At 37.1% G+C, this 25,266-nt stretch overlaps 1 long non-coding RNA gene across 3 annotated transcripts in view; it reads right to left on the bottom strand.

The window, feature by feature from the left end:
• LOC141414762 (uncharacterized) overlaps positions 1-25,266 on the bottom strand; it is a 131,174-nt gene that overhangs the window by 60,357 nt on the left and 45,551 nt on the right. For 2 of the 3 annotated variants that reach the window (XR_012439603.1, XR_012439602.1), the window contains exon 3: positions 4,916-5,383. The exons of the other annotated variant lie outside the window; for it this stretch is intronic. This is a non-coding gene — a long non-coding RNA (uncharacterized lncRNA). The remainder of the gene's footprint in view (positions 1-4,915; positions 5,384-25,266) is intronic. 3 annotated transcript variants of the gene reach the window in all.

Below are 25,266 nucleotides of genomic sequence, written 5' to 3'. Positions count from 1 at the left end.
TCTCCTAATTGAGAAAAAGATCAGTAGAAAGGAAAGCTGATCTGTCCATTTAGATGAACAAACTGGAAAAATGTTTCTTTAGCATCTTATGGTTTGATCAGGAATCAAATAAGTTGAGGGGGGGTTTTTTTGTTTGTTTTTATGGTGGTATTGGGATTTGAACTCAAGTCCTCACACTTAGTAGGTGCTCTGCCACTTTTATCGTGATTCCCCTCCCTTTTTGTCTTAGTTAGTTTTCAAACAAGGCCTCATACTTTTGTCCAGGCCAGCCTGGACCACAATCTTCCTATTTACACCTTTCGTGTGGCTGGAATTACAGGCGCATACCACCACACACATCTTATTGGTTGACATGGGTTGTCACTAACTTTCTGCTGAGGTTGGTTGTAACTGTGATCCTCTGGATCTTTGCGTCCTAGTAGCTGGGATTATAGGCATGAGGTCACCATACCCTGCCGGTAGGTGGAGGTTTTGAAGAGAAACCATTGCATAAATGTGGTAGTTTTGAGTAATAAAGGTGAAAGCCATACTAATTCTGTTTAAATATAAAAATAAAATCAGAAAACTCAGACATGACACTGAACTTACTAAGTGTAGCTCGCTATCAGTTTTCTCTCAACAAAAATAATGACTCTAAAAAGTTATAAGCATCAAGAAGCATACTTTTTTCAAGAAATGTTTTCTAGTTAAGTCACCTCCTCAAAATCTTGGTAATTAACTTTCAAACTTGGGAGGATCATAAATATCCAATTCAAATCACAGACGCTTAAAGAAAGAAAATATTACAGCATACACAATTCTGTCTCCTCAGAGGTCATTCTTTCTTTAGCCCTTGTCTAGAACCTACCCCAATCTCCATAAGAGAAATGAGGTACCCAAGCAATTCTCTAGCTTAATGAATTAAAATTCCTGGTGATCTGTGCTAGAAAGATAAACCAGTATCTGCTACTGATAAATATTTAACAGATGTGGTCCAAATCCCTCTGCCAGCTGAAGGAGAAAAAAAAGTTGTATTTCACAGCTCTAATATAATTATTGGCCACATTTCTCCAAGCAAAGACAGTGACATTGGCTCATTCCCCGGGAGAATTTTCTTCTTATCTTGGCACTGGGATTTGCTTTTCTTTAACAGATTGCTTCAATATACCCTTCACTTGACCTAGTCCATTCATTCAAAAGATACCTGGAGCCAAAACCATGTATGAGAGCTAGAAAGGGAAAATGCAGGCACAAGCTGTGTTTATGTACCCACCAAAGGATCACAGCTGAACACAGATTCCAGGCACCACCCAGTACACCTCTCTCTATACCAACAGGAGACCAGATTGGCCTGGCAAATGATCACTTGATCCAGATGGTTCACTAAAGAGTTAGAGGAGCTTTTCCCCCTGACTCTTATAATGACCTTTTAGGACATCTTCACAGACAGAAGTCATTGTTCTATTATGCCCCTTTCAATCTTAGACTGTATACAAATTTTCCTAAACATCATCACTGAGATTCTTTCTAATAATGATGGAGAGTCATCACCTGGATGGACAACTATCTATTGAATAATATGAGCAGGGTGTTTTGACCATGGAAGTTGACCTGACCATGTTCACCACAAGGATGTTTTGGCCCAACTATGAATTCCAGTACATAACTCTCCATAACTATATTCATTTCCTACTTCTATACCTTCCCCATGTAATCATTTTCCTAACACTGTTTCTGAAATAATTTTGCCTCGAACATTTATCTGATCATGTCATCCCTCTGCACTAAAGCCATCAGTCACTACCTCTTAACCAACACAAAGCCAACACTGCAATCTGATTCCACTTGTTGTGCTTTTTGTCTTGCCCAGCTCTCCTCTTGATATAATTGCTCCCTGGTGACACAGCACATCCTGTATGGGCCATACATTCATTTACACCTTTTCACTTACCCAAGATCTTCCCAGAATGAAATTCAAGTATCATCCCTCCCATGAAGCATCTCTCAAGACCCATGTCAAAGCAATCTGCATCTAGGAAGCACTGCAAGACTTCAAGCCTCCAATCCTCTGTTTTTAAACATAGGGGGCATATATCCTGGAAAATCTTTCTGGTTAATGCTTATTTTTGTTCATTATACATAGTATCTCACCAATAATTGGAATCAGAGCCTGTACCTTATCTTAATTATGTAGGTTTTTAGGAAACTTATGATTGGGCACCTGATATGCTACTGATTAGGGGGGAAGGTACAACTTGGGAGAGGTCTCCATCATTATCTGTCCATCTCAGAGCTGTGTGCCCCACCAGAGAACTGAGACCTTCCCATTGGGGAAGGACTTGTCTTCAGTCAAGAATGCACAAAAGTTCACTCTTTACTAGAACTTCCAAATCCTGGAAAAGCTGATTCCACCTCAAAGTCCCTTATCTTGCCAGACACTGGTGGCTCACACCTTTAATCCTAGCTACTCAGGAGGCAGAGATCAGGATGACTGTGGTTCAAAACCAGCCTGGGGGAATAATTTGTGAGACCCTATCTCAAAAATACCCAACATAAAAATAGGGCTGGTGGAGTGGCTCAAGGTGAAGGCCTTGAGTTCAAACACCAGTACCGCAAAAAAAAAAAAAAAAAGTGCCTTATCCTGTAATCTGCTACAGAGCTAGCATTTATTGGCCTGGTTTAAGTAATTCTACTGGAAGAGAAGACCTAGATAGGAATGAGTCATTGAGTAAATAAATGTTCTTCCCATGAAATCTAGCTTTTTAAGGAACCAATTCAATATGGTATTGACATAGAATGTGTGTATGATTATTGTATTGTATTACATTTTACAACTTGATCCATACCCCTAGCCCTAATATTTTGGATATAGTTTCTTAGTTTTGTCCACAGCCAACCTCAGACCAGGATCATCCTACCTACACTTCCTGCATTGCTGGGATGATGGGTGCATACACCTACACCCAGTTTCTTGGTTGAGATGGAGTTTTGCTAACTTTTTGACTGTGCTGGCCTGGATCAACAATCTTCCTGATTTTGCCTCCTAGGTAGTTGGAAATGAGCAGCATGAACCAGCATGCCTGGGCCTTTATATATGATGATTTTATTAAAAAGTATTTATGAATAATTTTACTGTCATTTGAATATCAATGAATAGGAGATGTGAATGGCCATTGCTTGTTTGTTATATCAACATTTACTGAGCACAAAAGACATGCAGGGACAGTGATTCTACCCCTGCTCTTGGGGAATCCCCTGTGCACATTTTAGAGATGGAACAGCTGAAGCTCAAGGAGGTTGAGCAACTGACTATTGGCCAAAAGCGGGTTGCCATGGACTCGACTTAAGTCCTTGGATGTCTACCATAGCCACTTCTCACTGCTTTTGCTGCTTCTTGGCCAACATTAGGAAGACTACTCTGCCTGTGGTTCTGAGATCTTGTCTGAATGGTTGGTGAGCATAGGATAACGACTCAGCATGGAGGAATATGTTCTTATTGCCATACATCTTGGAGGAGACCAGGAGAGTAACCTTTCTGAGTTGGGTGGATACACTCTGGCCAATGCAAGTTCACAAGACTAGTGCAGGTGCTGGTCCCTGGGAGCATCTAGATTCCCCCTGTTCTCTAAGTAAGGCCATATTTCAATAGTGCCAGCTCCTTTCTGCTAGCACCGTTTCTCATAGGACCTCACAATTCCCTAGGATGTGAGCCAATTCCATTACATCTTTTTTCCATGCTTGGAAGCTGCTGTGCAATAATCACTTTAACCTCTGCAAGGTTGAGAAGAATGTGACAGCAAAAGCCTTGAGAATGTTTTAGAACTTTGAATTTGCCACATGTTTACAAAGGGAGCACAAAACTCTATCACTGACAATTGTTATTATTCTTGCCAGGCCAGAGCTCTTGACACCTCCTTTCCCACCCCCAGTAGAAAAGAGAACTCACAGGAAAACAACCCTTGAAGTTCAGTCATAACACAGACACTTCCCAGTGTTGCTTTCACCTCCCTTCCTAACCTTTTTCTTAATTTTCCTGTAATATTGTTTAGAATCTCTCAGACTTTTCACATTTGTCTCCAGATCCCTTCCTTGCCCTTTTATTAGCACCTTGATAGGCTAATCAACATGACTTCCATTTCTTTTTGGTCCTTCAAATCAGTGTGAAAACATCTCAAGGCCTTTCCTGGAGTTTGCCATACCACCATGCTCAGGACAGTCTCCAAAGTGTCCCAGCTGCACTATGCCTAGCAGGTTACTTTCTAAGAGGAGGACTTAAATGGGCACAGAGGAGAAGAATGAGCTGTGTCAGATACACAGTCTCATTTAGTGGAAAGTTTGATATTTTTCTTTGTTATTAACCTTGTTAATTGGTTAGGGTTTTTTTTTTTTTGACAAATCTTGTGGAAGTTGCCTCAGTATTCTAGAAACACATTTCCCTGAAGTCACTCCTAGACAATATTTGTCAGCCTTTCTTGCAGTTCTGCATGACCACAAGTAACTTATTTGGCAAATGAATATATAGATGAAAGTGACTGAGACAGATGTTTGGTGATTAAAGCCAGTCTTCTCAGTTGAACTAAATAGTGCCAGTCTGTTAGAAGCAGCCTTACAGAAGAGTATGGGCTTCTTAACTATCTTGTCAAGTAGCATCAAAGTGGCTACCATGAAGTTAAGAAGAATAATGGAAGAGGATGGATAAGCAAAGAAAAGACTTTAACCATGATTATATATATATAAAGATTCCAAGAAGAAAACCAAAAAGATGTCTACAAAGTTTTGAGGAGAAATTAATTTTCAGAGGATTCACAGCTGGAGACTGGAAATATCTTTGGCTGTCCAAGCTTTAAATAAATCCTGAGCTCCAACTTGTACAAGTAGGGAAAAAAGTCATGTGATCTGATCAACTTGTAAGGAGAGGCTACTACCAAATACTCACTTTCATCTATGATCAAAGAGGATACCAGACAAAGAAGAATCTTCCAGAAGAGCCACCAGCCATGATAAACTTGATTTTTCAAAGAAGAGCTTCCTCTACTGAGAAGATAAAGTTTGAGATTTGGTTCCACAAGAAGCACAATAGCTAGAGGATTCCAAGATGGCGGCTAGAGGGAGGAAGCAGAAAGCGAGCCTCCTATAGTGAAATCTTGGAGAGACGCTGGAGACACACTTTGCAGGCAAAAATCACTGAGAAGAAGCAAAACTTTGACCCCTCCACATCTCCAGCCGGCACACAGAATCTCCACTTCATGTTAAATGGAGAAACAAGGAGGGCCCCGAGGCCACCAGTCACCCGCGCCCAGACAGTTTGGGAAGATGCGGACCAGGTGAGCTTCGCGGTACCGTGGTACTCCCACAGACAAGCCTGGGCCAGAACAGCATAGCCCCTGGACAGACTGACCTCCACCTGCGGAAAAAAAGAGAAACTGAGTAATAAGCAATAAGAACAATAAAGACATGCAGGAAAGAGGGTGGGGCACCCTGAGCACTGAAGATTGGGGAAAGGGAATCCTTCCCAGAGCTGTAAATAAACAAGCTGGGCAGGTCGGAGAGGCTCTGGCAGGAGCGGGGGCATGCGCCAGCAACCAGGAGTGGGAAAGCTTATGAGAGTGGCGGAGGGAGGAAAATTCCACAGGAGAGGAGGGAAGACCCACTTCCCACGTGAGCTGTAAACAAACATGGCAGCTGGCAGGAGCAGCAGCACCGCCCAGTAATCAGGAGCAGGAAAGCTTGTGAAAGTGGCAGTGGGAGGAAAACTCCACAGGAGGGGGGGAAGAACCACCTCCCACATGAACTGTAAATAAACACGCAGGCCTGAGAACGCAGGTGCAGTGTCATCTTTCCCAGTGCTTGGAAAGGGGAAAGCTTGTAGCAGAGGCTCCCACACAGGAGAACTCTGAACAAACAAAGCCTGCAGGGCCAGGGGAGTGCTAAGCTCACCCCAGAGATCTGCATAAAGAATGCCGCCAGCAACAGCAGGTTGACAGCAGCGGGCAGGCAAGCCACAGCCACAGATACCATTCTCAGAACTGTCTCCAGACTCTTTTGTTTGTTTTTTTTTCTTTTTTTCTCTTTTTCTCCCTACCTTTGATGAGAGAACAACAGAACTACACCTGCATGCTGAAAAACTTACGGAAACTGTATTGCATTTGAACTTGGGACACTTGGTGGGGTTTTGTGTGTGTGTGTGTGTGTGTGTGTGTGTGTGTGTGTGTGTGTGTAGTTTTGTTCTACTTTATGCATCCCCTTTGATGAGACAACTACAGAACAACATCTGAGGCACCATCTCCAGGATTGGAGACTGAGACAGACACCCAAATTATTAAGACTGAAACTTCATTGCATTTGAACTTGGAGGTTTTTTGGTTTTTTGGGGTTTTTTTTAATTTTTCTATTTTTCATTTTATTTTATTTTTATATAGAGATATTTCTTTCATTAACCTATTTTTTATTTTTATTCTTATCTTTTTTTTATTTTTTATTTTCAATCTACTCTCTTTCTCCCCAATGCCTGTTCAGCTTACTGTCAATTAGTTCACTAACGCTCCCTGTTTATACCTTTAAAACTTTCTTGTCTGATTCCTTGTTCTGTTTACTCCCTCTTGTCTGTGTATTTGCTTTTCCCTTTCCTTTAACTTCTTGCTTTCCATCTCAGCTCACCCTTCCATTCTAAATATTACCATTGTTATTATTACAAGCTAGAAAATACTTAATTGCACACAGTACAGGGACAGTAACAACACCAGAGACAATGACGGGAAGACAGAAAAAATAGGGAAACCATTTTCCCCACAGCAAAAAATTAGTACAGGAACCAGAGGGGAATGAAGAAAACAGATACTCAGATCCAGACTCCAACAAAATGAAGATAAATTATGCCAAAGGACCCAATGAAGCCCACAAGAATAATTTAAAAGAAGACATACTACAGGTACTCAATGAGAATTTTATAGAGATGATACTGGATAGGGACAACCAAAATGTACAGGAGACACTCAAGAAATTCCAAGACAACAAAAATAGAGAATTTGAAAAAGCAAAAGAAGAAATAAAGGAAACCATAGAAGCACTGTATGAACACCAAAGTGAAAGAGAAAATATGATGAATAAACAGATAAATGAACTCAGGACAAACATAGACAACATTAAAGAGGAAACCACTCAGGATATGGAAAACCTCAGAAAAAAAAATGAAACAGAACTGCAAAACAAAACGGAAGGCCAATCCAGCAGAATAGAACAAACAGAAGACAGAATCTCAGAACTTGAAGATGAAATAGTAATTAAAGGTAAAACTGAAGTATTAATTAAACAACTCAAGACCCGTGAAAAGAAAATGCAAGAACTCACCAACTCCATCAAAAGACGAAACTTGAGAATCATGGGCATCAAAGAAGGAGAAGAGGTGCAAGCAAAGGGAATGCGTAATATATTCAACAAAATAATAACAGAAAATTTCCCAAATCTAGAGAAAGATTTTCCCATACAGATGCAAGAGGCCTCCAGGACACCAAACAGACCAGATCAAAATAGAACTACCCCATGACATATCATTATTAAAACAACAAGTTCAGAAACTAGAAAAAGAATACTGAAGGCTGTAAGAGAGAAAAAACAAGTAACATACAAAGGTAAACCCATCAAAATCACAGCAGACTTCTCAACAGAAACATTAAAAGCAAGAAGAGCGTGGGGTGAGATCTTCCGGGAACTGAATGAAAATAACTTCAACCCCAGGATACTCTACCCAGCAAAGCTATCATTCAAAATAGATGGAGCAATAAAAGTCCTCCATGATAAGCAGAAAGTAAAACAATATGTGACCACAAAGCCACAACTACAAAAGATTCTTCAAGGGATTCTGCACACAGAAAGTGAAACCCAACTTAACCACGAAAGGACAGGCAGCACCAAACCACAGGAAAAGAAAAAGCAAGACAGTAGAGAGTAACCTCAACTTAGGTACACACAATCAAACCTTCAAACAACTAAGACAACTAAATGACAGGACTCACCACATACCTATCAGTACTAACACTTAATGTTAACGGACTTAATTCACCCATCAAAAGGCACCGCTTGATGAAATGGATTAAAAAGGAAGATCCAACAATTTGTTGCTTACAGGAGACACATCTCACCTACAGAAATAAGTATAGGCTTAGGATGAAAGGCTGGAAGAAGATTTACCAAGCCAATGGCCCCAAAAAACAGGCAGGAGTAGCAATACTTATCTCTGACAAAGTAGACTTCAACCCTACATTGATCAAATGAGATAAAGAAGGACATTCCATACTAATAAAAGGGGAAAAAGACCAAAAGGAAATAATAATAATCAACCTGTATGCACCCAATGTCAATGCACCCAATTTCATCAAACATAACCTGAAAGACCTAAAAGCATATATTAACGCCAACACAGTGGTCGTGGGAGACTTTAACACCCCATTGTCATCAATAGATAGGTCATCCAAACAAAAAATCAATAAAGAAATCCAAAATCTAAAATACACAATACATCAAATGGACCTAGTTGATGTCTACAGAACATTTCATCCAACCTCTACACAATATATATTCTTCTCAGCAGCCCATGGAACCTTCTCCAAAATAGATCATATCCTAGGGCACAAAGCAAGTCTCAGCAAATATAAGAAAATAGAAATTATACCATGCATATTATCTGATCACAATGCAGTAAAAGTAGAACTCAACAACAAAAGTAAAGACAAAAAACATGCAAACAGCTGGAAACTAAATAACTCATTACTTAATGAAGAATGGATCATCGATGAAATAAAAGAGGAAATTAAAAAGTTCCTGGAAGTCAATGAAAATGAAAACACAACCTACTGGAACCTATGGGACACAGTAAAGGCAGTCCTGCGAGGAAAGTTTATAGCCATGAGTGCATATATTAAAAAGACTGAGAGATCCCAAATCAATGACCTAATGATACATCTCAAACTCCTAGAAAAACAAGAACAAGCAAATCCCAAAACAAATAGAAGGAGAGAAATAATAAAAATAAGAGCTGAAATCAACAAAATAGAAACCAAAAAAAACATACAAAGAATTAATGAAACAAAAAGTTGGCTCTTTGAAAAAAGAAACAAGATCGATAGACCCCTGGCAAACCTGACTAAAATGAGGAGAGAAAAAACCCAAATTAGTAGAATCAGGAATGCAAAAGGGGAGATAACAACAAACCATGGAAGTCCAGGAAATCATCAGAGACTACTTCGAGAACCTATATTCAAATAAATGTGAAAATCTTAAAGAAATGGACAGATTTCTAGATACATATGATCATCCAAAACTGAACCAAGAGGAAATTAATCACCTGAATAGACCTATAACATAAAATGAAATTGAAGCAGCAATCAAGAGTCTCCCCAAAAAGAAAAGTCCAGGACCTGATGGATTCTCTGCTGAATTCTATCAGACCTTTAAAGAAGAACTGATACCAACCCTCCTTAAACTGTTCCACAAAATAGAAAGGGAAGGAAAACTGCCTAACACATTTTATGAAGCCAGTATTACACTTATCCCAAAACCAGGCAAAGACACCTCCAAAAAGGAGAACTATAGGCCAATCTCCTTGATGAACATTGACGCAAAAATCCTCAACAAAATAATGGCAAACCGAATTCAACACATCAAAAAGATTATTCACCACAACCAAGTTGGCTTCATCCCAGGGATGCAGGGGTGGTTCAACATACAAAAATCAATAAACGTAATAAACCACATTAACAGAAGCAAAGACAAAAACCACTTCATCATCTCAATAGATGCAGAAAAAGCCTTTGATAAGATCCAACACCATTTCATGATAAAAGCTCTAGGAAAACTAGGAATAAAAGGAAAGTACTTCATCATTATAAAAGCTATATATGACAAACCTACAGCCAGCTTTATACTTAACGGAGAAAAACTGGAACCATTCCCCCTAAAATCAGGAACCAGACAAGGATGCCCACTATCTCCACTCTTATTCAACATAGTACTGGAATTCCTAGCCAGAGCAATTAGGCAAGAAGAAGGAATAAAAGGAATACAAATAGGTAAAGAAACTGTCAAAATATCCCTATTTGCAGACAACATGATCCTATACCTTAAAGACCCAAAAAACTCTACTCAGAAGCTTCTAGACATCATCAATAGCTATAGCAAGGTAGCAGGATATAAAATTAACATAGAAAAATCATTAGCATTTCTATACACTAATAATGAGCAAACTGAAAAAGAATACATGAAAATAATTCCATTTACAATAGCCTCAAAAACAATCAAATACCTAGATGTAAACCTAACAAAAGATGCAAAAGACCTCTACAAGGAAAACTATACACTTCTGAAGAAAGAGATTGAGGAAGACTATAGAAAGTGGAGAGATCTCCCATGCTCATGGATTGGTAGAATCAACATAGTAAAAATGTCTATACTCCCAGAAGTAATCTACATGTTTAATGCAATTCCCATCAACATCCCAATGACATTCATTAAAGAGACTGAAAAATCTACCATTAAATTTATATGGAAACACAAGAGGCCACGAATAGGCAAGGCAATACTCAGTCAAAAGAACAATGCTGGAGGTATCACGATACCTGACTTCAAACTATATTACAAAGCAATAACAATAAAAACAGCATGGTACTGGCACAAAAACAGACATGAAGACCAGTGGAACAGAATAGAGGACCCAGATATGAAGCCACACAACTATAACCAACTAGTCTTTGACAAAGGAGCTAAAAATATACGATGGAGAAAAAGCAGCCTCTTCAACAAAAACTGCTGGGAAAACTGGTTAGCAGTCTGCAAAAAACTGAAACTAGATCCATGTATATCACCCTCTACCAACATTAACTCAAAATGGATCAAGGATCTTAATATCAGACCACAAACTCTAAAGTTGATATAGGAAAGAGTAGGAAATACTCTGGAGTTAGTAGGTATAGGTAAGAACTTTCTCAACGAAACCCCAGCAGCACAGCAACTAAGAGATAGCATAGATAAATGGGACCTCATAAAGCTAAAAAGCTTCTGTTCATCAAAAGAAATGGTCTCTAAACTGAAGAGAATGCCCACAGAGTGGCAGAAAATATTTGCCAGCTACACATCAGACAAAGGACTGATAACCAGAATATATAGGGAACTTAAAAAACTAAATTCTCCCAAAACTCATGAACCAATAAAGAAATGGGCAAGTGAACTAAACAGAACTTTCTCAAAAGAAGAAATCCAAATGGCCAAAAAACACATGAAAAAATGCTCAGCATCTCTAGCAATAAAGGAAATGCAAATTAAAACCACACTAAGATTCCACCTCACCCCTGTTAGAATAGCCATCATTAGCAACACCACCAATAACAGGTGTTGGCGAGGATGTGGGGAAAAAGGACCCTCTGACACTGCCGGTGGGAATGTAGACTAGTACAACCACTCTGGAAAAAAATTTGGAGGCTACTTAAAAAGCTAAACATTGGTCTACTATTTGATCCAGCAATACCACTCTTGGGGATACACCCAAAAGACTGTGACACAGGTTACTCCAGAGGCACCTGCACACCCATGTTTATTGCGGCACTATTCACAATAGCCAAGTTATGGAAACAGCCAAGATGCTCCACTACTGATGAATGGATTAAGAAAATGTGGTATCTATACACAATGGAATTTTATGCAGCCATGAAGAAGAACGAAATGTTATCATTGGCTGGTAAATGGATGGAATTGGAGAACATCATTCTGAGTGAGGTTAGCCTGGCCCAAAAGACCAAAAATCATATGTTCTCCCTCATATGTGGACATTAGATCAAGGGCAAACACAAGGGGATTGGACTTTGAGCACATGATAAAAGCGAGAGCACACAAGGGAGGTATGAGGATAAGTAAGACACCTAAAAAATTAGCTAGCATTTGTTGCCTTCAATGCAGAGAAATTAAAGCAGATACCTTAAAAGCAACTGAGGCCAATAGGAGAAGGGGACCAGAAACTAGAGAAAAGGTGAGATCAAAAAGAATTAACCTAGAAGGTAACACACATGCACAGGAAATTAATGTCAGTCAACTCCCTGTATAGCTGTCCTTATCTCAACCAGCAAAAACCCTTGTTCCTTCCTATTATTGCTTGTACTCTCTCATCAACAAAATTAGAGATAAGGGCAAAATAGTTTCTTCCGGGTATCAAGGGGATTGGGGGGAGAGGGATGGGGCAGAGTGGGAAAAAAAAACATAATTGTTAAAAAACAATTTTGATAATTTTCATGAAATAATAATTTTTCCGCAAATAATCTGTAAAAAGAAACTTTGAATTTTGTCTAAAGGAGTAAGGTCAACCATGAAAGAAATTTTGTTAGACAGTAATGTAAGTAAAACATGCAGCTATCTGAGTCTAGCACCTAATACTTTTTTTCTTATATAAATACAAAATTTAACTTGCAAAATTTTAATATGCTTTGTATTTTCTGGAATTGAAGTAATTAATCATTAACACTTTGCTTTTTTGCTATGTGTCAAGAAAAATGTATGTAGTTTTTCTTGCATGAACAGTTATTCATTATTTGGGAATATTTCTAATGGCAATACTCATGTTACCAATGCAGTACACCTACATCTATTTAAATTTTTAGTAGTTGTAGCACAGATATGACACACTCCTTCTGATAGAATTAGAAACACTGAAAATTGTTTCATATTATTACATGTGCACACATGTGTAGAATAATGTAAAGGAATATAAATTGACAAATTACTGCAATGATTTTTTGCATTAGACTTTTAAATTGTATTCCATTTGAGTGTGATGTTCTCTGTGAGGCTTTTATCCAAGACCTCTCCACATTCTCCTGACTTACTGATTATTTTTTCCAAGCCATTCCTTATCAGCCTCTGTCTATTAAAGGATATGATTTCCAAGCCATTCTGAGTACTGGGAACTGAACTTTGAGATAAGCTGTATGCTGTCTATGATGGTGTATAACTTTATCCCACATCATATAATAGGGAATTATTTCATCTGGAAATATAAAATTGCCTCATCTTATCTTATTACACAGTCTGTTATTCATATTGATATTCTATTTTTACTGAAATTAAAGATAATTCCTTTCTTTTATATCACAAACAAATTAGCCTCATGTGTATTTATTTAATGTTGTTTTTAAGCTAGTGTCTAGCCATAACTCTAATTTTTTATTTCCTATAATCCATTTTTAAAGTCAAATTTATTTTAACTGATACATAAAACAGAAATTGTACACAGTGATGGATACACGTATACATTGTTTAATATTTAAATCAGATTAAACATCTTGATCATAATGTCTTCTTGTCAACTTTATTCTTTTAAATTCAAGTATCTTCACTATTGACATAGTGACACCTCAATCCACTTATATATGTATCAGTACTTCTTTTATTCAAAACTTAACTGTTCAAACTGTACTGTACTTACCCTGTCATTTTATAGATAGCATTAAGGAGTTTAAACAAGCATTAAGTAATATAATTTGCCCTTAGTGATGTAAATATTTTGCCAAATTTTATTCTCTTGCTGGCTTTTTAGAGTCTGCACACACACACACACACAGAGAGAGAGAGACACATTGAAGCTTCATTTTTTACTGAGTCTTGTGATTATATGGAAAATGATTAATTACAATCTTGAAATAGACTGCAAATAAAAATACTATCATAGTGGTACTGAGCTTTATTGGTCACTATTTAAAGAGATAATTGTATTTTGGTGGATAAAATCTCATATTCCAAATGTCACTTCCTTTAACAGCAAATTTCTCTGCTCTGTTTAGGGCATTGTGGCACTGGGTGTTTCCACTTTCAGTATGATTTTAGGGATTTTCTCCAACAGGAAACATATTCTTTTTAAATTAGCATATATTAATTATACACAGGAGTTTCATTTCATATGTATATGTATATATGTGCTTATAAGATTCACCCCTTTATTACTCTTCCTTATCTTATTCCCCCCTTTTACAACTTTAATGGGTTTCATTATTCTTTTTTTATACATGCATATAACATATGTGGATTACAGTCACCACTCCATCACACTTTCTTTTTGCCCTTCTTCTTCTTACTGGTTACTCCCCCAAACAGTTTTCCTTTTATATTCCATGTCATATTTCTACATCTAGATTTCCAATATGAGAGAAAATGTGATATTTGTCATTCTGAGTTTGGAGGAAGCCTAATTGTTGAGAGAAATAAAAGGCAACCATGGTACCATGGAGAGCATCAGCCACAGGTAAGGTAACACAGGTGATGGGTTATCATCTAAAATTACAATATCTCACTATGGGATTTTCAGTTTCCATCTCTTGCCCTCCCAATAACATAAACTAAACAGGGGCAGAAACCGTGTCTTCCTCCCTATTATATTCTTAGCACCTGAAGCTGTCTCTGGGTCATAACACGAACCTAATAAATATGTGAATGATAAAAGTATTTTCCTAATTAGTAATACAATTAGAAGATATTTTGTGTCTCTCACATCCTTTTTAAGTTGAGAATATTTAAAACAAACAATAACGGCAAAAATCTTAAGGGAATGTCAGGAGCAGTAGATCAGAAATTTGAAGATGTGTTTCTGTAGGTCTCTTATCAGCTAGCTATATAGTGTGATACAGGTCATTTCTCCTTAAAAAATATTTCCTCCATTCATAAAACAAGAAGATTAGATAAAAATCAGTATCTTTTAAATGTTATAGAAACATAATTTCTTGAGTATTTAGTGAAATGCATGGGCTCTGTCTTCAAAGAATAATGTATCATGTATACAAAAATGTTCAGTGATTTTTCAGGGGACTTATGACCTCAGGTCATGAAAACAGTATTTCCTCAGCTTCTGACACTATATAAATCTATAATTCAAAAATTATTAGCAAGTTCTCCCCCTCATTGATCCTTAGAGCTGTGAGAGACAGAACAGTCAAATGAACCAATCTAAAAAGTTGTCAAAATTCAAACAGATCTTTAACAGCAGTGCTTAATTTTGCACCAATCCCATTTGATTTACTCTACAAAATCAATTCCTTACTCTGTGCTGCTGTTATATGTGCTTCATTTCTGAGTGAGAACCAAATCTGTCATGGCAAGGACAGCTATCTTATGTATTCTTTTTACTGTTTTTTTATTGCATGCAAAATCATCAAACATTATATTAATTATCTGGTGCCAAACAATTCACTTGAAAACTTTGTGGCTTACATATGTATTATCTTACAAGTTTCTGCTAATCAGGGACCTGGGAATCACTTAGCTGGGCCATCTGCCAGCCATCATGGGCTTTCCAGGCAGCAGTCAAGGTGTCTTTAGGGCCACAGTCCTCTTGAGGCTCCATCAGGACAAGACCTGTTTCCAAACTTATCCAATGATTATTGGCAGATTCAGTTTCTTAGGGCTATGACACTGCAGATTTCAGCTACATTTGGCTATTGGCCAGAGGCTGCCCATAGTTCCAGGTCATCCTCTCTGACAGAATTAGCATGTGAGAAGAGCCAGGGACAGAAAGATAGAAAACCATAATCTTTCATAAGCTAACCATAGAAAAGCTACCCTATTACTTTGCCACACTTCATTAATGCAAGTCACCATTGCTTACCAACCCACATGAGAGTGTGAACAGCAAAGGTCAGGATGATTGGGAACCGTAACAGAAATGTGCACCACAAAAATACAAACAACACTGACTGTTCAAATTCTAATCATGACAATTGTCTCAAGAGCACCTTGACTGAGGAAATCATGTGGTATTTTAGAGGATGTAACAATTTATTAATTCAAAAATATATAGTATTTTTCCATCCCTGTGCTACATGGTCAGAACACAGAGATTGGTATTGTACTCCTTGCTCTACAGGAGCTCAGTTTCCCTGTCAGAAGGCAAATGTGTAAACAAGTTTGTGAATCTGACTGTGAAGAGAAGAACTATGGAGGCAGGATTAACCATTACCCGTAGATCCCCTTAGTAACTTGGCAAAGTAAATGGTCTGCTGATAGTCAAGCAGCAATATCTTTTCTATGTTTAAAGTTTGTTTGGTTCAGTATACAAACAACAGTCAGTCTTTATTGTAGTAAAATGGAAAAATTGATGGGGTGCAAATGAGTATAATAACTGAAGTACAATGGTACAAGTCTGGATAGTCATCTCAAGGGAAAAATTGGTCATATGCATGATGGAAAGCAGTAAGAAAGAATTTTCACTGAGGCAGTGGTGTTAGATTTGGTGTCTTGAAAGTCAGCAACCCAAAGGGATGGGTTTCTGTGGGTAATGGGATGATTTTACTAGGCAAGGAATACAATATAGAATGAAGGTGTAGAGGCACTGTTCCAAATAACTCACTTGGGCCTTATATTTCACAATGGAAGATGCAAGAATATTAGAAACTCAAAGTTGACAATTAGAACATCTATTTCAACTTTATTGTGATATTTGAACTTGATTGTCAGTTTCCTGGCTAAATTAATGAATAATTACAAGAACTAAGTTTCTGCAAAAACCTCCCATCCCACCATCTCTCATGGCTGTGTGAAGCTTCTGTGTTGGATTTAGCCAGAATCATTCTTCTCATAACTTTTACTCATTTGTTTTTTGTTTTTTGGGTTTTTTTTTTTTATTTTGTTTTGGTTTTTTTTTTTCTTTTTTTTTGGTACAGTGGGATCTCTTGAAATATGTTTGTGTCCATTTTCTACAAAAGTCCACCAAAATGTGAAGGCAGTTGGTTAAATTGTGAGCTGCCTATATTCATTGCAACCGTGGTTATTTTGAATGCTTGCTTTAAAAAAAGTTGTGAAGAGACAGACATCTTTGAGGAGTCTGTTTTATGGTGCTTTGTGGATTCCTGATGCTCTGGGAAGACATGTGAAGCTTGATTACCAACACTCCGTCTTCTCCATCCCCACCTCTCTGTACCCATCCATGAACTCTGACTGACTCCCTCCAAGATGGTTGGCCAGGCCCCACATTTACTCACCTTGCTGGATCAATTATAACCCAAATTGGTCTGTTCCTTTCCTCCCATGACCTTCTGAAACAAATTGCCATTTTTTTCATCTCAATTTTCTTATCTAAAATGTTTTCTTTCTTGGACAACATCAGTGGGCCTACAGAAAATCTGAGGCCCCTAAATGAGCGACCTCAGGGCCAGATAAACCCAGAGAAACAAATCTCACTATTTTATATTCAAGAGATAATTTTGGCTTTTAGACTATGTCTCGCAGGCTTCAGGCAGGCCTAAGTTCTTGATGCTAATAGTGGGCACAGCAAGAAAAGGCAGTTGAAAGTCAAGAAAGCAGACTTGTATTAGATAACATTTCATTTAAAGGAATTCTATTCCCAAGGCAATTCTGTAACAGTAGATCTACCCATCCTATTGGGATTATACTATACCATTCGCTCACTAGCTTTATTTAATACTTATCAGGAAAGTGGTTATTACAGCCATTAATTTCACTTTATTGAAGTCAAGAAAACCAAATCTCAGAGAAATTAGTAGCATGTCCCTATATTAACTAATTAATTAATTCCAGGAGTGCTGTTATGACATAGTTGACTGAGAGACAAGATGAAGTGCCAGGTTAAGATCTTTTTGATTTCTACTATTCTCAGTGGATTAATATGACCATGTTTAGGATCCAACATGGATTCTTAGGATGCTCGGAATTTATATTTAGCTGTGCTTTACAGGTTAGAAAATAGCTTTCCCCTGTCACTTCATCCATAAATCTCTACCCAAAATGTATGTAGTGCCAGGTGATTCATTTATAAAGACGACAAAGATGTTGTTTAGGAAAAATTGACAGAATTTTTTGTGTCTCTAGAGATTACCTACTTGTTTATAGACTTAAAAAATAATATTGCTTTAACAGTTTTGGAATGCAGCCATTTTGATGCACATCCTGTCAGTTATTTTCATTTTGAAGATAAAAGAGTTGAAATCTAGTTTGATGGAATGATGAAGTACCTTTTCCAGGCCAAAGATAAAAATTAGTAAATGAAAATGGTCCAAAACCCAATAGAATCTTACATCCAAACTCATCTCCCATACCTTGTCAACTAGACTCCTTTCTTCCTTTCTGAGAGATGGTGTCATTCAAGGAAGAGTGTCATCAGACACAGGTGTGCCACAGACAATCAATCAACAGATCAAATAGCCAGAACTTGGTTTGCATCAAGCATTAAGTTGTATTGGCTCTTTCTCAGAGATTAGAATTCCTGAGAAGGGGTTGTGGTTCGTACTCATTTTTCTGTATCATATTCTTCTATCATCTTATTTCTGTTTACCAAATGGGACACTTGGAACTTTTTGCAAATGCATATTGTATCCACGTGTGCAAAGCAAACCCAACTCTACATATGCATATACATTGGCAACCTCTCCTGTTCCTTTCAGGAAGTTGGAAACAGATGTTTCAGCTAAACTAGTAAGTGTGCTTCTGTATTTGTGTTTGGAATTCAAAGAACTTCTATCCAATGGATTGGAGTAAATCCAAGCACATAAAGTTTGTCTGATGAAGTAGAATAGCACATTTGAAAAATAAAGAAATTTTTGTCATGAAAGGTAATCTTTAATTACTTAAAAATATATATGAAGTATGAACCAAGTACTGAAATTCTACTTTGCCTCATTGCTGTAACAAATATATCCAGTTCAGTATCAGTAGAATTGTTATGGACTGAAGGTTTGTGACTCCCCCACTCATTTCCTATATTGAAACCCTAATTCCAAGGTGATAACATTAGGAAGTACAGTCCTTGAGAGAAAACTAGGTCATGAAGAGGTAGGTCCATGAATGAGATTAGTGACCCTATAAAATGAGCCAAGAAGTGTTTAGACTCTCTCTCTCTCTCTCTCTCTCTCTCTGTATGTGTATGTGTGTGTGTGTGTGTGTGTGTGTGTGTGTGTGTGTGATGAGGATATACAAGGTAACTGACTACAAATTGAGAACAAAGTACTCACCAAGATCCCAACAATGCTGGTACCTTAACCTTGTCTTCCAGTCAGAACTTGTGAGAAATAAATTTCTGTTGTTTAAGTCACCCATTTTATGCCACTTCTTTAGAGGAATCCAAGCTGAATAAGATGAGGATCTAGTGACATTTTATTCTCATACCATTTGTGTCTTGCATTTAGCCTGTGTCTGCAAAGGAAGATGCCAGAATTCTTAAGTGCCTATAGACAATGGTTTGCTCTCTGAAATCACCAGAGCTATCGCAGAAAATAATTTTTATAATATGTGTGCATGGAATTTCTTTTCATTTTTTCCATAAGCATTATCTATCATAGTTTGTGATCTCAGAAAGTAAATTAATTAAAAATCCTGTCTTGCCTTCAAAGAGCTCCTATTTTCATGGAGGGTACAGGCATGGTCTTAAGATAGTCTGTGTGCACAGAGCTTACCATAGTTTCCCACTAGCCCAGTAAGGGAGCATGAATGGTCAGTTTGACAGATGAAGAAATGCAGAACAACATGTGCAACTTACCCAGCATCCCACAAGTCAATAAGCTGCAGTGCTCATTGGAAGCCAGGCCTTCTGACTTCTTGTCTGTTGTGTGCCAGTTCTCTTCATTGGCCTTTAAAGAGGGATTTTAGATGCTAAGAGAGATGGCTGGAGGGGCTGAAGGTTTAGTGGAGGATGTGAGTGGAGGGTGTAACTGGTAAGATCTGCTCTATCTTTATATTCTACAGTCTTCACTGTCACCTTCCTGTCAGTGTGAGAGAGATCTGTGAAAAATATGTGCTATTATCCAACTTCCTTACCCTAATGAGGAAAACAACCCACAGCCTTCCTCCCTGGAGCCCCAGCTCAGCCTTTCTGTTTATTAGGTTTGTCTTTAATTTATTTCTAAACAAGTTTGCCTGTAGCATGTTTTCATCTCATAAAGACAGTCGAACACTGTGAAAATTGGTATTCATTTTTCACCTAAAGATTTTATTGGCTACTCTGTTTTAATTCAGTCCTGACACTTTGCTCATGTTCTCTTCTCTTGACTCAGCCTCTTATTTGATCTCAAATAAACAGATTAAATCAGCTTGGCACTTACTGTTCTGTAGTAAATTGTGCCAATGCTGTGCTTATGATGCTGGGATTCATGATTTGTTTCAATTGTTAAAACTTAAGTCTAGTCCTCTCCATGACATGAAAGTGAGGTCATTCATTCATTCACTCACTCTACAACTTTCTACTGAATATTTCTATTTATATCAGACTTTATAGTAGATGTTGTAAATATAAATATTAATAGAACTTATCTCCTGCTCAAGAAGAGTAAGAATGGATATATCACAGAGTGATGTCAAATAAAAGTGTGAAGACTATTATTAGGACCTGTAGAAGGCAGCAAGAAAATGCTAGAAAACTAGGTTTCATGGAGGAGATGAACTCTGAGCTGAGGGTTTGTATTATAATAGATACATCAAAAGGATGGTTTAGATAACAGGTCAAGGGGAAAACGATGTGAAATGTACAGAACCATAGAGGTGCTGGGTATATGAAAAACCTGGCATGGTGACAGGTGCTATTGACATGAAGCAGGTGCACAGCAAGCAGAGTGAAAAGGTACAAAGATGCTAAAGGGTAGATCCAAGAGTAGCTTTGCCAGAAGGCCAGTAGATCTTATCTTAGCACTGATCCCTAAAATGTTCTATGTTTTGCGTACATGTAAACATATGCAATTACTTCATGGGGGGAAGATGGTAGTACAGAACCATTATGAGCTTTTCAAAGACATTCTTTGCCCCATGTATTTTGAAGTCATTTCTGTAGGCAGCAATGTACCATTGTACATTGTGAGATGTATAGGAAATGATCAAGTAAGGCTTTTAGAAATTCTTAACATGCAATTAAACCATTTGCTTCCTACATCATTAATAGGAATAAATGCAATTTTTGTTTTAATGGTGCACAGAAAAATACTCTATTTTATGAACTAGAAGAATTTAAAGATTTTTAACCAAATATGTGGGCTCATTAAGTTTTGGCAACTGTACCATTTATTTCAACATTGGTAATTTGGGAAGTCTTGAAAAATGTATTATTTGAAAACAAAATACTCTGTTTGAGAATGCTTGCTTACTCACTGATGGCAGCATGACATTTTAAGAAAGGGTGTGTCGCAAGTGGTTTGGGTCTGTGGGCTGTGACCCTGAATAAAACATTGAATGGCTGACGCATCCACTGGCCTTAGTTTCAGCATTTCCATATTCATAGTTTCTACATGAGTTTTAAACAAATGCTCATATTTTCTTTAAGAGCAAAACTGCAAAGTTTGGAAACCCCATTGGAACTTTTGCAAGGGCTTTAGACAGGATTTAACTTATTCTATGTCCATGCTAGATTAGTGAGTCAAATCCTCACCAATGAGGAAAATGTGCTGCACAGTGGTAAATATTACCATTTTAATCATGCAATAAATGCTATATTTTTTCTAGTGTATGAGTTAAGCAAAATATTCAACATAGTCACTGTTATAAAAGAGTGGGTTCAGAGAGAGTCATGGCTATTTTTCAAAGGACACAGCAATTAGAGCAAAGAGGGAGAAGATATGACCTGATGATCTAAGGATGTCTAGCTTATGTCTGATGCTTCTAAGACAGTGGAGTCCCCTGTTTCCAGTCAGGGAAGGCGACGAAAGCCCACTCATCTTTCAATATACCAATGCTGAAAGCTGTCATGTGATCTTATCTTAGAGGAACACACTTTCTAGAAATAATCATACACTATAGAGTTTGGTTCAAAATTTTTATTGTGTAATTGTCTCTGTTAAGAGATTCAGTTTATACTGTTAGTGGTACTTAACCCAATCAGATGCAAGTGTCCCTAATTTATAACAAATAGGTGAATGTTTTCTACCACCAGGAAATAAAGTTCTTAAATTAAGAAGCCTACCTACATAGAAGTTTTCAAAAATAAATAGAAATTTTTATGTAACATGGAGGAAAAGCAAATGAAGAAGTTATAGTAAAATGGTAAATGTTTCAAGACATAAATATTAAGACACAACTGCTCTAAAATGCATAGTGTCTCAGAGCTTGGAGCATTTGTATGGCATCCCTGTGCACGTGATGGCCAGAAACACAAACTGACCCTTATGTTTTGTATTAGAAATTCTAATTTCATTAGCATGGATGCCTTTGATTACATGATTTTTCCAATATTGTCAATAAGTCTTAATAAAGTTTTGAACAGAAGAATTTACAAGCTTCCCTCGATACATACCAGAAATATATTTATATATTGCATATTAAAGCCAGGAAAACATTACTTTGCTTTTATATATAAAATCATGTCAGGCTTTATACCTCATTGATTGTAAGTAGTAGTTGTTCTGAGTTTGTAATTACACAAACATCTGGGTGGGAGGGTGGGTGGGGCAGGGAGGTTGTTTTTGTTATAAGAACCGTCGTTATTCAGGACTGACTTTCACACTGAAGGACATTTGATAATTCAACCTGGTCTTTGGCACACTAAAATAATGTCCTCACAAGAATTGTGACAACAGAGGTATCCTCCCACATTTATAAAAATGTCACCCAAAAACTGATACCACCCCACCAAAAAATAGTCTAGTAAGTTATATTGCTTCTTTATGTTTAAACTTGAATTTTGTATTTTTTATTTTATATAATAATTTTAGATTTATAGAAAATGATGAAAATAGAACAGAAAGTTCCCTTAAACCCAAAGCCAATTTCCCCATGATTGATATCATATAATCACATAATATATTAGTCACAGTTTTGCATAAAAACAGACATATTGTATTCATTTATTTAAATACAGTTTCATTAGTTTTTACTTAATCATATATATATATTTTTTCTTTTCCAAGATTCCATTCATGGTAACAGACAAAAATTAGCTGCCATTCTCCTTAGGCTCTTCTAAGCTATGGCAGTTCCTCAGACTTTCCTTGTTTTTAATAATCTAGGCCATTTTCAGGAGTTTTATCAGGTATCTTATAGAATATCCCTCAATTAGGATTTTTCTGATATTTCTCTCATTATTAGACTGGGGTTGTAGGATTTGGAGAGGAAGAACACAGAGGTGAAGTGTTATTCTCATCTCAACATATCAAAGATACCATCTGTCCTCATGACTTATCCCTGTTGGTGTTGACTTTGGTCACCTAGCCCAAACAGTGTTAGTGAAAGCTACCCTTTTCCATCTTGCACTGTGGAAGAGAAAGAGTCACTAAGTACAGTATGTTCTACCCGCTGAGGGCACAGTTTTAATGAAAATTGTTTGGAATTACTCTGCATGAAGATTTATCTCCTTTCCATGATTTTAAATGTCTTTAGTCATGTCTTTATATTTACTTTTATATTATAATATACATTACTATTGCTGTATAGTAGGTGGATATCTTTCCAGGCATAAAGTGAGACCCTATCTGAAAAATAACAAACACAAAAGGGGCTGAAGGAATGGCTTCAGTAGTACAGTGCCTGCCTAACAAGTGCAAGGTACTGAGCTTAAACTCCACTACTGCCCTTTCCCCGCCCAAATACGTGAATTTCATATAAAGAGAACCATATACAATCTGGCCTTTTCAGATTAGCTTCTTCACTTAACAATATGCATTTAAGATTCATCTGTGTCTTTATGGGCCTTAATAATTTATTCCTTTTTATAACTTAATAGTATTCTGTTGTACAGATGAATCACTGTTTATCCATTATTTTGCTGAAGGACATTTTGTGGCTTCCAGTTTTTGAAGATATCAATAAAACTGATATCAACATTCATGTTTAGTTTTTTGTTAGGTGAATAAATATTTAAGGGTGCAATTGCTTTATTATATGCCAAAAGAATGTTTTTAACTTTAGTAAGACTAGGATGAACTGCCTTCAAAAGTGGATGTGCCATTTTATTCCCCACTAGCAATAAATATGTACTATAATCATAAAAATATTCCACGTTTAATATTGCTCTTTTGGGGCATTAAAGTACTTAGGTGAATAAATTCTTTGATTCTCAAGACTACCTTGAGCATTGCAAGTGGTTCACATCAGTGAATTCCTGTTGCCAAAAGCCAGTAGAATTTTCAGTCATTGTTACAGTCACAGGCACACTCATACACCTGCAATATCCTCAAAGGAGAGGTATACCAGTCCATGCTAAAACGTGCTGACCTCCATGAAGAGTTGATCTTTAAAAGTCTATGTCATTATAAAAAAAAGAGTACAAAATTGTCTTATCAATATAAAAAAACAGAAGTATAGAATATTTTAGAAGTTAGAATTCAATATTTCATCATATCAAGAGTAATCAGCTCTAAATGTTGGAACTATGAATAATCTCCCCCCTTTATCTATTCTCTTAATTTTTGTAATTAGGTATACCATACTCTTTTTTAGGGAAAAACAAAAGTAATATTCAAAAAATGTCCTAGTAATAAAATGATCATGAATAAAATTTGTTATATTGGGTCGATTGTGAAAAGCCTTTTCTGGCAGAAGGATTTCATATTTCTAAGTCATACTTCCATTCATTTTCTGAATGAGGGCCAATGTTCTTCTCACACAGTTCCTTTGATTGAAAATGGTGACAAGATAAAAATGAGAGACAGGGAAAATGACAGAAAACACCAGAAGGGTTTTTTTTCCCCAAGTTCCATGTGTGTGTGTCCTCAAGGCTAACACACCATCTCAATAGATTGTGCATTTCTTCCCCAGTTGTTTTAGGGCCTCTAATTGCAATTTACATCATCAAGGTTTGCTATTTAAGATATACATTTTTCTTCCCATTGTATTTCAGAAACACATTATGTTTTAGAAAGAGCAAGGCTAACAAAATAATGCATGTTGAGAGAAGTCTCTTTAAATCTGTTTTTTAACTTCTTATAAGAAAGGCAATTTTAGCCTAAGACATTTTGCTTGCCAACCATTACCAGTGGATTCTGAATGTTAAGGGAGATTTCATAGAATATCATCTCCTGGCTATTTTCCACTCGCTGATGAAAACTAGTTGGATACATTTGCAAGAGCAAAATAATGACTGTAGGGACTGCTCGGAACATTTTCAGCTGAATTAGGAAAATGATAGACTTTTGTTCCAGACAGATCTGGGTTACAAACCTTACTCTGTTTCTTTCCAGTTCTATGACCTCAGACAAGTGACTTGGTGTTTTGGGGCCTCAATTTTTAGCTTAAAATGCGGACCCTGCCTGGGTTATTAAAGAATTAAATTCATAAAATTCCTAACACCTTTGCAGAGTAACTTAATCTTATTAGTTTTATTCAGAAACTGAAATT

Source organism: Castor canadensis, chromosome 12, assembly GCF_047511655.1.
Source record: "Castor canadensis chromosome 12, mCasCan1.hap1v2, whole genome shotgun sequence".
NCBI lineage: Eukaryota > Metazoa > Chordata > Mammalia > Rodentia > Castoridae > Castor > Castor canadensis.
Note: the sequence above shows the minus strand (reverse complement) of the source record. Positions and strands in the feature narration are given on the sequence as shown.